Source organism: Dipodomys merriami, unplaced genomic scaffold (assembly GCF_024711535.1).
Source record: "Dipodomys merriami isolate MVZ:Mamm:240054 unplaced genomic scaffold, mDipMer1.0.p SCAF_2, whole genome shotgun sequence".
Lineage (NCBI taxonomy): Eukaryota > Metazoa > Chordata > Mammalia > Rodentia > Heteromyidae > Dipodomys > Dipodomys merriami.
Window position 1 is genome coordinate 95465085 of NW_027203381.1, and position 13577 is coordinate 95478661.

The following is a 13577-nucleotide window of genomic DNA, read 5'->3' on the forward strand; positions in this document are numbered from 1 at the left end:
TGCTGCTAATGGCTCACACCTCACATTAGAAGATTTTCTTTGCAGTATTGAAGCAAATCTTTCCCAGAAATACCTGAAATTATATTTTCCCAAGAGTTCTATCTAATGACACAGCTCTGCCTGAATGTGACTGATGGGTATCTCACATCTCCTCCACCATTCACATTCACCCAAAAGGTTTATCTAAAAGATCATCTTTAACAAAATCCAGGTGCTTAATAATTTGGGAATAAGTAACAAAAATGTTGTGTATATTCACAATGAAATAGTATCAGCAATAAAGAATAAAATTATGCCATATTTGAGCAAATGTATAGCAATAAAGATTATCATGTTGAAAGAGAAAAACCAAATTCAAAAGCCAAATACTGCATGTTTTCTCTTATATGCAAATCCATATTTAAATAATCATAATAATTATGGGATATTATTATATAATATGTAATATATTACATATAACATATATTATGTATTGATAATTTATATGATTATATAATCTATAATGTATTATACATTTTATATGTAATATATGTTCTATCATATTATAATTTCTATTGCTTTCTTGAGGGAGCATAAGCAGAGGAATAGAGAATGGGAGGAACATGACAAAAATACATGTATCACGATATATGCATGTATAAATGAAGATAACAGAATAAGTAGATAAAGAATTGGACTAAGAATAATGGAGGAAATAAATTTGAACAATGTGTGTTGAATTGATCATAATATCATAATAAAACTCTATTATGATTGATATATAATGATAAAAGTAATTGAATACATTCTGATCATGTACTTCGTAAGGTAATTTTGGTTAATGACAGAGAACATGGAATTTTGAGCTCATGAGACTTGTGACCATCTTAGAATGTGTATAATGATGTTCTTTTTTTTCTTTTTTTTATAAACCGGTCGTAGGGCCTGAACTCTGGGCCTGGACACTGTCCCTCAGCTCTTCAGCTCAAGGCTAGCGCTCTACCACTTGAGCCACAGCGCCACTTCCGGCTTTTTTTTTTGCTTATGTGGTGCTGGGAATCGAACCCAGGGCCTCAGGCATGCAAGGCAAGCGCTCTACCACTGAGCCACCTTCCCGGCCCGATATAATGATGTTCTTACAGAAGGGAAATTTCCTAAGTTGCCTGTCTCGGGGTTTATCCCATTAGTTGAGCAATGAAGATTGTACTTGCAAAGGATTCTCATGTCAAAATTATAATTTGGGGAGGGGAAAGAAAAAACAAATTGTTTAAATAGGGATACAGTTGGACCCATTGCAAAGATGAGATGTATAAGATGTTATGTCAAAAAACGAACTTTACAATTTTGGCGCAGGGTGGGAGTGGGGGTGGGGCGGAGATGAGAAGGGGAAACAAAGGAGGAGGAAACAATGCTTAAGAAATGTACTCATTACCTTGCTCATGTAATTGTAACCCCTCTGTATGGTATTTTCAGTAAAAAAAACTTATTGATTAAAAAAATAAAAAAATTACCTTTTAGAGAAGAAATGACAAGTAAACCATAGGTTCTCATCTTTGAAATATTTAACTTTTTCAAAGCATTAATAATAGGAATAATTGTTCATAATCCCTATCATGCTGTATGGATGATGCATTCCATATCTTTTCAGTAATTCTCAAAATAAACGTATCTGTTTGCTGTTTTACAATATGGCGGCTTGATCTTTGGGCAGCACAATTGCTAGACAGACACTCTACTTCTTAAGCAACATTCCCAACACTTTGGGGATTTTAGTTAATTTTTTCAATAAGGTTGTGAACTTTTGCCCCTGGCCAACCTTGAACTGTGATTCTATTACCTCTACATTTTGAGTATCTTACATTACCAGGATGTACCATCATGCCTAACCTAAATGCCTTAAAAAAAAAATCATAGGTACTATATAAAGAATGGAGAAGATAGGAGAAATAGTCAAAATCTGATCTAACTCATTTTGATGTTTCATCTCCTAGCTCCTGCTTTCAACATAACAATTATTTTCCTTGTGTACATACGGATTTTCTACTTTTAGCAAGATTTTGTCATTATTTCATGTCATGAACATTTAAATATATGTTAAACCATTGTGAATACAAGCAGAACATAATATTTGAAAATTGATACTAGGATTGTGACATGCATTCTATGAGAAATAATATATATTTTAGAGACAAAACCATCTGCAAAATATCAAACTTAAAAATGAAAACTGTGAGTTCCTAGCTGCCACCTCTAATCCTACCTACTCAGGAGGCTGACATAGAGAATTTGGGTTCAAAGCCAGCTCAGGCACACAGATCAGAGTGACTCTTATTTCCACTTAACCAGCAAAATGTAAAACTAAGGTGTGTGTGTTTCAAGTAGAGCTTCAGCCATAAACAAAATAGCTTTAATGAGAACATGAGGCCCTGAGATCAGGCCTCAGTACTGACATTAAAAAACAAAACAAAACAAAATGAGATAAAACAAAACAAATCTTACAGATGAAATATTAAAAATACAACATTGAGAAGAACACCTATATGTGCAAATCAGCGAGATGGTGAAAGAACTGGCAATCAAATAGTTAAATGTTGAAACCAGTTGGAAGTGTGATATTTTTATATAACAAATAATGCATATTTTCCATCTGCCAATAGTAATTAATTATATGCCCTTGAAATCCTTTTAATTAATTAAGAGTGTTATAATATTTTTGTTCAAAATTTTGGTCTTTCACCTCAGTTGCTAACAGCATTCTGAGTCCTGATGTTTCCTGAGTAATAGGCTTATTTTTGTTCTGTTGAGGAGCTCTTAAAAGGTAGTATGAGATTCTCTTGGTGGACTCCTGGAGAAATCAGGATGGAAACTATGTAGAAGGATATAACATTCAATCCTACTTGAGAAAAAGGAAATAATTGAATATTGAATTATCAATGTTCAGTGTCCAATCACTAAGGCCTTTGTAATGAAGCCATCAGAGAAACTCAAGGCACCTGATTCAAAGAGCATAGGTGTTGAACAATGTGCTGGGAGGAGTGAGGTCATTCAGTAGAGGATGTGGAAGCACATGTCCTTTCCAACTCATCTCTGCATCTGGCTATTCATGTGAATCCTATGTAGTTTATGGGAAAGCATAAACATAGTGCTTTCCAGAGACCCATGAGCTGTTACAGAAAATTAATCAAACACACACAGACAGCCATGATGACCCCAGTTTGTAGTTGGTTGGACAATAGGTTGTTGACCCCCATTGTTGGGAGATGAAACTCACATAAATTTTGATGATCACGGGTGAATTAGTATAGTGTATGAGTAGAGAATAGTGAAAGGTTGTATGTGTGTGTGTGTGTGTGTGTGTGTGTGTGTGTGTGTGTGTGTGTGTGTTTCACAGAGTGAAAGCGAAGAAGGGGCTTTTATTAGGACTGTACCTATGAAATATAAAGTTCATCTTTATAATTATACTCAAGTTACTCACTATATTGAAGCATATTTTAGTGAAAAATAAGCTGAAATTTTAAATTAACAGATGTAATTATGTATATATATACATTAATGTATCTGTACATTTATATTTATTAAAAATAATACCTGTAGTATCTCAAACCTGAAACAGTAGCGGTTTCTTATTACTTGAATCCATAAATTTTGTGTCATCCTGACAGTAAAAACGTTGTGCAAATATATAATTAAATTTAGACTTGTCTTTTAAAATTAAATAACTAGAAATATAGACATATAGAGAACCTTTTGATTTGTTAATTGGCATTTCAAATAACTGAAGAAGTGATTAATGGAAAATGAAAAAAAAGAACATTCTGAAAACAGTGAGCTAAGTTTTTCACTGATTCTTGAACCTATTTTGGATGGTAAATCTTCCATTAGAACCATAAGATGGAGTTATGGTAAAATAGTAGTTAGGTTTATACATAAATTAAAACTAGCCTACACAGCCAAGTGCCAGTGTCATACACTTGTAATCTTAGCTACTAAGGAGGCTGAGATCTGAGAATAATATTTTGAAGCCAGATCAGGCAGGAAAGTCTGTAAGACTCTTGTTTTTATTTTTTTATTTCTTGCTTTTTTTTTTAATTGTGAAAATACCATATAGAGGGGTTACAATTAAGATAATGAGTACATTTCTTACCAAGCATTGTTGCCTCCTCCTTTGTTCCCCTTCCCATCCCTTCCCATCTCTCCCCCCTCCCCAAAGTTGTAAAGTTCCTTCTTCGAAATAACGAGAAATTAGCAGTAGAGCTGTGACTCAAGTGGTACAGTGCTAGTCTTAACAGCTTTCTGTGCTTTCTCTGCAGCTTTTTGGTGTTTTTTTTTTTAAATGGAGATTTTTTTTTTATTGTGAACATACTGTACAGAAGGGTTACAATTACATGGGCAAGCTTTTTGGTTTTGAGTTCACCAAGACTAATACACATACACATGAGCGAGTACACATACACACACACACACAAACACACACACACACACACACACACACTCTAGCATACATGTATTTCCAGTTATTATTTAAAATAATCAAACTTCTTAATATCTCCATAAAAATTAAGTGGTTTAGCAAATACAATTTGTTTCATCTGAATAAAGAAGGCCTGTAGATGTTTTCTAATTTGAACACAGAAATGATTGAATTTCTGGCTCCAGAGAACAACGTCCTTCCCTGGTATCCAGACATCCAAAAGAGATCATTTGAAAAATGGTCATAGTCTTCGGATTTTGTGTGGTCAGATTAAAAAATGTACAGGAGTCAGGCACTAGGGGCAAAAGGAAATTGAGGGCAGCAACACGAGTGAGACAGTAACATTGTACATTGTAGTTAATCCCGAAAATCACCCCTTTAAAAATAGCAAGTAATTAGAACTTGGAAATCTACATGTGATGAGCCTTGAGTTTTTTTTCTATCAAATCTAAGTGACAATGTTTTATTTTTACCTTTTAAAATTATAACTGTTTCTAAACCCACTGAATGGATGATACAGAACAAAAGAAGCAAATATGTTTATGAATTCACTCGCATACATTCTAAGGTTGTAGGGCCATAGTTTTCAAATTTAACACATTTTTATAAATTTTAATTCAATGTTTTATTTTGTGCATATATTTAAAACTTGAACAGCAAATAAGAAATGGACTTCTAATTGGGTTTTTCTCATCATATAATACTTGATTCTGATTTACTAGGCACTTACTGCTGCTAAATTTAGTCTTATAGTTGAGAGAAGAAATAACCTATATAGAAGAGTTAAGTGCTTATTAGCAAACTTAATAATAATAACATTATTTTAGAGTGTCTGTGAAATCCTGTACTTATTTATCTAATGTCTATTGATAATTATTTCAAGTTTTGAGGTAGAAAGCGATTATACTACAAACTGCATAATTCCAGCAAAGTTATGGTACAACAAATGGATTATATCTAGAGCATTTCAGATTGCTATGGTATTGAAGGAGATGCAGAGGTCATGCTGAAGTCAAAACAAAATTCAAGGGTGGGACACAGAAATAAACTAATCTCTCAGGATGGTCTGCTGAAGAAAAACAACTACCCATGTTTTATCTAAACGTTTCTTTTCTTTGTAACACAAAATGTTAATGATTAGGATATCATGAGCAGCTAGGTGCTGCTGTAATCCTAGCTATTCAGCAGGCTGAAATATGAGGATTGTGATTCAAAGCCAGCCTCAACAGGAAAGTCCTTGAGCATCTTATCTCCAATTAACCACCAGAAAACCAGAAAGAGAGCCATGGTTTAAAGTGACAGAGCACTAGCCTTGAGCAAAAGAGCACAAGAACAGTACACAGCCCCTGATTTCAAACCCATGGCCAACAACAACAGAACGACATCATGAGTATCATATGTGAAATTGCAAGTACCATTATGTGTGTACATTAGGTATGAAATCTTCATGATCAAGTGAACAATTCACTTACTCTATGTATTCTTTTAAAACTTACTTGAAAAGTATTAGTTCTTGAATTTCTCTCTTGAAAATAATGCACTTTTTAACAGATTCATGCTTTTTAAAATCCAAAACATGCCAGTCTGAATGTCTCAGATTCTGCTGTTTTATATCTGCCATCATATAAGGCAATTAGGTGCCTTATAAGATGGAGCTTCTACCATTCACCTCAGTCAAACCTGGAAGAACATTCAGTTCAGAATGTTGCAAGGAAGAATTATATTTTCTATAGAAGAGTTAAATTAATTCATGGCTTCCACTGATATAAAATAGTGCTTATTAGTCTATGTGATCTCATACTTACGTTAAACACAGAGTGAGCCACAGTCATAGAATTGCAACTGTTTCATAACTCCTTTCTTGTCTAACATCAAAGTGAATGGTCTTGGAAAAATAATCAGAAAGTGCACATCATTTGTCTGGTAGCTGACAATGAAATATTTTGTGCAAAGAAGAATGAAATGGATCTAAATTTAAAACTTACAAATTTGAAATTGTATTTTAATTATTTGGAAGAAATCCTCAGAGGATCACATTTTTCTTCATTATTAAACACAGCGTTGCTGTTGATATTCAAGTCTATTTTATGGAACTAAAATGACTTCATGTAGAACACACAGGTTTGTATTTTCATTATAGATGGGTAAAGTGGTTAAAATTTAGCATCAGTTTCCCCAAGATCTTGATGTATCTTTAATGTAAAAAATTTCGATTTTGAGGGTAAGAAAGGCATTACAAAGTCATGTATAAAAATCATATACTTGTATATAAGAACAATTTGCTCACTTTGTTCTCTTTTCTTCTCTATAATTTCCTTTCCTCCATTGTCCATTTTTTGGCTTTTAAGGGTCCTCATCTAAATTGATTTTATGACTCAAGAATAAGCCACAACTTGCATTTTTGACATCATAGGGAGAGCAACTGTATTCATAGATACTCTTCTTCCTACATTCTGCAAAACCATAGTATTTACATTTGACTTCAGTAAGATCATTTCAGGATCGCCTGTCCTTGCAGTTTCAAGTGAAAAATACTTACATTCTTCACTTCCCACCTTCAGAGCATAATGTTGGTCACAAATCACAATAGGTGCTTTTCTACTACTCACTTACCTTTAAAAAATGAATATATCTCTATATCTCTCTACTTTCTCCTTTCTTTCAGGTATATGGATATTTATGGGACTTTGACTTCCTAAAAGTTAGGCTGATAGAGTGTCCATGGATCATTGACAGACTGACTATTCTAATTAGACCCAATTTAATTCCTAAAATTTGGGACATTAATGTTTAAATTTGTTTCCCATTATAAAGCTTTCTGCCTGTTATGTTTGAACAGAAGTTATTTGTAAAATAACTTCATGCATGTTAAAAATCATGTGTAATGCAAGGAAAACACTTTTTTTATTGTTTCTGTGAGTTCACACAATAACTTTCCAGAGAATAATATTCTGTTCCATCATTAAGTAAAATAATACCAAACATGTACAGTGACTCCAAATTAATTCTGTTCTACATATCTTCTTCTATCCATATATTTATTCAGAAGTGATAACTAAAATATTTTACAGCTAATATAACAAGCACAGAACAATCCACTTTACAGTAAATTGTATTTGTGATTACCACAGGGATATTAGCTTCAAATTTATGACTAATATTATGGAAAAATGCAAAGAGAAAAAGCAGATATAGAATGCCTCGTATTGAAGAATGAATAATTTTTTTCTTGAATAAATAATTCCAACATTTCAGCATATACACAAACACACATATGCACACCCAAACATGCATACATATAACTTGTTTTTTTATTCCTGAAATCTTCCTATACCATTACCAAGTTGATGATTTTATTATTTATAAGCACCTACATGGTCTGTAGATTTTCAAAAAGTAAAAAGATAAGATGTAGTATAAAAATAAATGTATAAAATCACTACAGAATTTTAAAGCTAGAAACAAGAAATGCATGGCCTAAAATTCTAGTTCATGCATAGGACAGTATCATTAATATGTAGATAAATTTTGTATAGGATTTCCAGCTAAACATTTACATATCCCTCAAAATAATTGGCTTTTTGTTGCAAGAAAACTGCTTACCTGAAAATATTCAAGAAATACTTTTGCTCTGGGGATCTATAATCATGTTCTTTAAGCTCTTAGGGGACTTTGACAAGACATTGGAACATTTAATTGAAAATGACTGTGAGCCCAACACACCACAGATGCATATCCTAAATAACAGCAGTGGAGATTACCAGTCATCAGCTTCTTGTTTCAAAACAAACCCAAATATATTCAATCTCAGACTCATTTCCAACATAACCACTTGTGTGTTTCCACAGAGTCAATGTATGATTAAATTTTGAGCCATGAGATGGAAAAGACCATATGGGCTTCAAGAAGAAATCGATATGGGAAGAACAACACATGGATGCATTTATATTATGGAAATTTAGAATTAATTCCCCAAATTATACTTCTGTAAAAATCTTAGAATAATAAGTGCAATATCTTTCATTTTAATTAATAAAGTAATTAAATGAGAAAAGTTTATAATCACTCTAAAGTTGACATTAGATGATAAATAATAAACCTAAATATTCTATAACACCTATTAACTAGGAATGGTGCTTTAAGAATGTCTAGATAACAAAGGAATAATCACTACATCCATTATTGTTTTGATGACATGTTATTATGTAGAGCATGACCTGATTTTCTGCTCATTTTATTTAGAATAGCAAGCTCCACATGACATTATATTAAATGGGTATTGTATTTGTATTGATGATGCTAGGAATCTAAAGCTTCAAAAGTCAAAGTTGTTTAATAAATATATATATATAAATATATATTTATATTTATTTATATTTATTATATTTATATTTATTTATATTTATATATATTTATTTATATATATAAATATATATATATATATACAAAAGATACCTGAAGTAATTAGAAGACTTGTTTAAAACAGAAGCTTAGTATAGCCACAGATTTTTATAATTCAAATCCTAATATACATTTTTCTTTCTATTAAGAATAAAACTTTTATTTACCCTTGAGCTTAACTGCTAAAGCATCCTCTTCTAGCATAAACACAGATCATGATGATTAATTAGAAAGCTTGCTATAAAGCAGGAAATACATTTTCCTTAATGATTATATCTGTTGTATTTAGGTCAAAATATGTGACATTGATATTATTATAGATCTATATTAATTCCAAATTATATTTTTCCCTCTTTTGCTGAACAGTATCTCACTCTGGATCATAACTTGACTTCATTAACTCCTGATATGTTTCACAATTTCTTCTCATTAATTAGTTTGTAAAATAATGATCAAACAGCCCATGTTTTGTAAATAAGTCCACAGAAGGGAAGGAATCTAACTCCTTATAAAACAGGTTTTCCTTAATAATTGTCTCTTTTTAAAAATTCTAGGGGCTAGGAAGGTGGCTCAGTGGTAGAATGCTTGCCTTGCATGCATGAGGCCCTAGGTTCAATTCCTCAGTACCATCTAAGCCGAAAAAGCCGGAAGTGATGCTGTGGCTCAAGTGGTTAAACACTATACTAGTCTTGAGCTGAAGAGCTGACTGACAGTGCCCAGGCCCAGAGTTCAGGCCCACTACTGACAAAAAATAAAATAAAAAATAAAAAAATAAAAAAATTCTACCATGTGAATAAGAAAATACCAATTTTTGATCATTTCTAAAATGGATAATTGTTTACAACACCTCACTGGTTGCTATATGGTATGTTATCTGTCTTCCAAAAGATCAAAATATTTCTGTTTGTCCAGAATCAGAAGTTTCTTTGGCATGAAATTATGCATATTAGACTTATGCCAAAAAATGAAAGAAAAATTGTGGTTACCAGAAAGTAGAGTAGTTAAGTACAAGGCAAACATTGTGCTGTATACTCAGAAAAATTTATCAAATCTCATAATTATTGCCTGTTATAGAACAAATGCCAAAACACACCCATTCAACTGAAAAAGGGTTCATTGTATGAAGTTAATTCACAAAGTGTTAAATATTGGATTAAAATGTAGGATGACTCACTAGTCACAGCATGGGGCGGCAACCACGCAGCACTTAAGGTCATGACTTTAGTGTAATATAAAGTTCCCACCCCTTCCCCCCCACCTTTTAATTTTTTTTTTTTAAATAAATGGAGAATGTTGCTGCCTGAAAGCTGTCTGGGAATTCAGCCAAGGAAAAAAGAAGACTGCAAAAACTCTGGAGACTTGAAAGAAAAGTAGCTGTCATTGGCTGGGTCCTCACTTTAAACTAAAATTAAAACAATAGACAGACATGTACTGTAATCTCTCTTTTAAGGAAAGAATGGGATGCCTCTGCCTGTATAGTAATGTCAAGTGGAACAATTTGGTTCTGGCCCAAGTAATGCAGCTGTTCCACAGGAAAATGGCAAAAGGCTCCAGTCCAAAGCAGGCAAATAAGGCATGATTGTTCCTAAACAGTCACTAGGGCCCTCACATTTAGAACAAGGAAAACAACATTAGTATGCAGGAGGGCAGGTTACAAACAGGAGTCTCAATGCAACTTGAGCGATGGCATCATTTTTTGTGATTTACACAAAGGATAGTGGGTTGCTTTGTCTGTTAACAATATGCCTAATAATGATGAATGACTCATTCTTCTAGAAATCATATGTTGATCAAACACTATTTTTAGGAAGTAATAAAGATTTGGCCTTGGATCACAGAAATGATTCAAGTCAGCTAAAATGAAAAAAAGTGAAGACATAATGCTTCCCTTTTACATTTTTGATTCTCTTTTGTTCATTAAGGGTGGATCAGGTAAATAGTAGAGTTAATAGACATTAAGTGTTTAGGGAAGCAATTGAACGTGAAGCAATAGCAATATTTCTCCTGGTGCCAAAATAATCAAGTGGGGAATCAGTTGCAATAGCTCTGAGGTAATGGAGCAGAACTTTGGCAGTGATTACCAAAGTGCAGTAGGCAACTTGAATCTGCCTATTAGGTTTGCACTATCCCAGAGTTCATTTTCACTCTTTTTTGATCCTCTCTTAAAATATGGATAGCCTCCCCACTACTGTTTCGAATCGTGCTTTATTTTAAAATGTTTATTTCAAAATATTTATTTCTTTTAATCACCTCTCTTCCACAGTTCATGTTTCATTCTCTGATGTACATTGTATTCTGATTAGACGTTCTCTTCTTTGCCTACTACCTACAAACTCCCTGATGAATCTACTGCAATTTACTTTCTGTTCTCTGGGCTCTAGTGAAACTGTTTTCTTGATGATCAGTAAGATTTCCTTCTGGGGAAATTCAATAATTTCTTTTTAGCCTTCACTTCCTTTTTTTTTTTTTTTTTTCTTTTTTCTGTCTGGCACTGTTGGAAACAACAAACTACAGAGAGCCTACCAGAGAAACTGTCTTTAGAGAGGTTAATGCCTGAGAGGCTACCAGTGAAACTGTCTTTAGAGAGGTTAATGCCTTCATCTAATGGAAATGATGGTCACATTAAAAAATGGAGAATAGGTTCCAAGAAGATGAGGAAGAAGTAAAGAAATCACACGAAGCTATCACTTTATTGTCAATTGCCTAGCAGCTTAGATGGAAAGGAAATGAAAATGAAAATCTGGAAATGGGGATCTAATCTTGTGAATTAATGTACTTTTAGTTGTGTACAATTTGGGTATAAACAGAAATTGTAAGAATGAAGTAGAAAATGACTATTTTACCTGTTTACAAATCTATGACTTAATTGCTCAAAGATCCTATATTAATTGGAGTTTTTCATATATGAGTACAAACATGCTAGCCACAGTCGAATAAGAATTCGGAAACAGTAGGGCATAAATATAAAGAAAAGTCAGATAAGCATGCAAACTAAATATATCATAATGCTAGTGAATTCTTTACTCTAAAACATCCAGAGCTACAACTTTTGTGTTAAAATTATTATTAGCCTTATAGTAGAATTTCATATGTAAGTTTGGATATCATAAGTGGCAATTTAGCCTCAGCAGTTGAAGTAGCCACAAATAATTGAAACAGTCTAAGATTTGGATAGAACTGAATTACAAGTTTAGTCTCACCAATTTTCAATGTAGATGGATAGAAAATTGTAGTTAATCCTCTTGAACATTAATTTTCTCTTCCGTAAAATAGGGAGCATTCTAACTTTCCTTTTACATTTGCACGTTTATATTAATCTAAATTTATGGGAAAGGTGACCTCTATTTCCTAAAATTACCAAACTTTGAATTCTTAAAAATAAGTATATGAGATTATTATATTTTACAATCATCTCCAATAGAGAGGATATTTTACACACAAGCTTATTTCAAGTTAACAAAGTCTCCAGGAAACACAATGAGGCACAACCACTCAATAATGTATGAAGTGGATGACATGGACATCTTAAATATGTAATCTCATAAATGTCAATCTAATTATTCATATAAATAAAATGATGACTCTAACATTGGGAGGAGGCATTGAATTAAAAATAAACAAACAAACAAAAACAGATCACTGACAGTTGATGATTATTTGAGCAGGCACATATTTATTTCTAAGCATGTATATATCATGTTTTTTTCCTCCATCTCATTTAACTTCCTATACTATATACATTTATTGCATATATATACCAAATATATTGCACATGTATACCAAATGTACAACTATTTACCTTAGGATAAAGATGAAGAAAAAAGTAAACACAAAATTACTTTGCGTATCCTGATTATACTGATGTTCCTTCATAGTTCCCTATGCTTAATCCTGATGCTGTGAAAAAAAAAGCAAGAGAAGAGAGACAAGGAAAAGACTACACTAACAATAATAGCAGAAATAAGTGAAAGTAGAGAAGATAGTGATACAGAATCTGAGAAATTTTTGTTTAAATATATCTAAGCTGGGTAAAATCCATTATACTTCTTTGCCTGGTTAAAGTACTATATTTATAGTCAAAAGTTCTAGCTGAGGCTGTAATGCTGAAATGTATTTGTTACATATAAATAACATATTGTGGTAGAAAACAGTTTTCTATAAGCAACTTCAACTTCTCTGAAGGTGAAACTATGAATATGAATTGAATAGGCTATATAGACAGAAAAGCTACCATAAAAGTATGTTCAATTAACTCTAAAGTGGTTTCATATATTTACTTGGAAAAAACAATAGAATTATGCATAAATTGCTCATAAAACTATGTATTCTGTTTTTTGTATTTTCTTTTTAACTCAGGGCCTTCTACTGGTAGTCTGATACCCTACCATTTGAGCCATGCCTCTAGAAATGTTTTCAGGGGTTAATTTTGAGACTTATTTTCTGCCATTATCTATCTAGTTTCAGCTTTCTGTCATTGCTGGACTGATAGGTATGACCCCCAAATCTACCATCCCTCCATAAATATAGGCTGTGGACTCTTCTGCTTACGCTAATCTGGAATCACCATCCTTTTTATTTCAGCCACAAATTCACCTCATGAATACAGCCACACAAAACTGCAGCCAGTTATTTGTTGAGAAAAAAACAAAAAACAAAAAACAAAACTCTCAAAAATGTTCTGATGGGGCTGACATTATACCACTACACTCGCTCCCAACATAACCTC

At 32.7% G+C, this 13577-nt stretch overlaps 1 protein-coding gene across 2 annotated transcripts in view; it reads right to left on the reverse strand.

Moving 5' to 3' along the window:
• The window catches only part of Cadm2 (cell adhesion molecule 2), a 115416-nt gene that overhangs the window by 69588 nt on the left and 32251 nt on the right, over positions 1 to 13577 (reverse strand). The window lies entirely within an intron of this gene.